Genomic DNA, 2,549 nt, shown 5'->3' with positions numbered 1-2,549 from the left:
TTTTATTAAAAAAAAGTGCTGTCTCTAGAATGTGTCTTTAAATTTCAACAAATTAACTTTGAAATCCGAACCTTCTGTCTCCCAGCTGCAAGAAACTGGATATGTTATTTCGGCAGATATAGTCTGTCTTTCCAGCTTTAGGATGATGACTTAAACTAATGCAGGTAAAGTATAAAGCATAGGACTTGCTACACATAAGGAAATGGAAGCCCATTCCTTCCCTTCTTCCTTTTAGGAGCATACGGTCAACTGAAGCAGAGTACAACTATAAATGATACAGAGACTGCAGAAAGCCTTCCCCACAGAGCAAAACCACAGTGTGATTCCTATTAAACAGATTTTCAACATTTCTAGGTGCCAAGTAAGTGGTTCACAACATGATATTTAAATAATTAAAATAGAATTGAATTGTTTAGTGTGGTCCATCTGGATGCCAAATTGCACCTGCCAAAATGATTATTTGTATTAATATAATTGTTGCTTTACTGTTCTCTCAAAATCTGACTTGACAACAAACATTATTGCGTCTTTGCTACTTTGCCTTTTTATTCAAAAAAGATTTCTATTATTCTTTGTTATGTAATTATATGTGTGTGTTTGTGTGTGGGGTATGTGCGTGTCAGAATAGGGGCCCATGAGTCTAGAAGAGGAAGCTGGATCTCCTGGAATAGGAGTTATAGGCAGTTGTGGGCTTTGCAGTAAAGATGGTGAGAATTGAACTTCAGTCCTTTCAAAGATCAGCAAGTACCCTTAGCTGCTAAGCTCCCCCCACCCCAGCCCAGCTACTTTGCCTTTACTCAATAGCTGCTTCTAAGTGCTGCTCAAAAGTCTTGCTATATTTCTTTAACTTCCTTGCAATCACGTCAGCTGATGAATCAGAGGTCCATTTCCTGGTCCTCAAATGTGTGGTCATCAAGTCTATCACGAGTTGTTGAATGTGTGATTGAATTTGCTTATGAAAGTCAGTCTGTGTCCAAACCAGTATCCACTTTGAAATAATAATAACCATTTTTACTTTAAATCATCTACACACATACGTTCATGTGCTAAAGGAAAATCATAATTGTAGGATTTAGAATTTCTAGATTTTCCAAGACAGAATGGCAACAATTTGAAAGTTATAATCACATGAGCAAAAATATCAGTCTGGTGTCAAGCAAGATATACTCTGATGGGGCATGTCTGAGATCATCTCCAAAGATGGGTCCAGGTTTTCTTGGCCATGATTGTTAGTGGGGTAAGTTAAGGGGATCTGGATGGCAGTTCCAGGAAATTATGTTCCCAATGCAATTGCTTATAAGATGGTTTGATTTTGGAGACTTTCGTGTTACATGCCGATCTTTCTTAACCTTTTAATGTGCTGTGTTTCAATATTTTGATGTAATCCTTCATTGTTGAGCATTTGGACTAACAATACGACACTCGTCTTCTCTAGGGAATGCTCTGAGTAAGTGCTCTGTGTATCATATTTTTGTGTACCTGCAATTGTATTTGGAACATAATTTCCTGAAATTGCCATAATGGCATGTCGTTTCTTTAATTTGGAAATATATGCCAACTAGCTTTTCAGTAAGAATGCAGGAATCTCCACTTTCATTTGCAATGCACACGGGTAGTTGTTTCCTCAGTCTGACTGCCTAGATGGTACCAAGAGTACTGACCTCTGCTAACATACTTACTTTCCACATCATGGACATGGTTGCTTTTACTTCTTTTATGTTTAATGAGATTTACTATTTTTTAACATGTTCAGAGTAATTTTTATTTCATTTTCTTTGAGCTACCTTTTCAAGTTTTTCTTCAGTTCATGATGTCAATTCATATTGTTTATATTATTTGTTCTCTGAAGACTCAACTCTTGAGTTTAATTAGTATATCTGTATTTTTTTTTGATTGTCAAGTCATTGATTCTTGTTTTTAACCTACATTACTGTTTCTTTTCTTCCTCCCCACTCTCAAAGGTTTTACATGAGGTTTACCATGAACTTCATGACATTGAAATTGTTTATTTAAATTTAAAGTTATCATACATTTGATATTAAAAGCTGCCTTCAATTGATTTCTTCTCATTTTTAAGTCTTTCTCATTTCTTTGGCAAAGTTTTGTTGTATGTTTCCTTTGGGGCTGGTAATAGACATAATCAACAAGAAAAATACTCATGTTTTATGATTTCAAAGTGGTCAGTCTATCACACTTCTTCATAAATTACACTTGACATTTAAAATTTAGTGCATGTTCTGCCACTCCAGAATAAATTCAAGAGATAAAAACAGGTCCGTGGGTCAAGGGTCTCATTGAAACATTTATCATTCTTATTACTAGATTCAGAAAAGAAACTCCATTCTCTCTCTCCCTCCCCTGCTCTGTGTGTTTAAGGGAGGGACTCATGGAGCTCAGACTGGGTTTGAATTTGCTATGTAGCAGAGGATGACCGTGTACTGATCTTCCTGCTTCCGGCTCCCAAGTCCTGGCTAATGTCCATTTTTTTTTTTTTTTGAGGTAACTTTTTTTTTTATTGAGAAAAGGAGAAAAAAAACAAGTTTCCACCT

Source organism: Microtus ochrogaster, chromosome 10 (assembly GCF_000317375.1).
Source record: "Microtus ochrogaster isolate Prairie Vole_2 chromosome 10, MicOch1.0, whole genome shotgun sequence".
Lineage (NCBI taxonomy): Eukaryota > Metazoa > Chordata > Mammalia > Rodentia > Cricetidae > Microtus > Microtus ochrogaster.
This window is presented reverse-complemented; position numbering follows the sequence as displayed.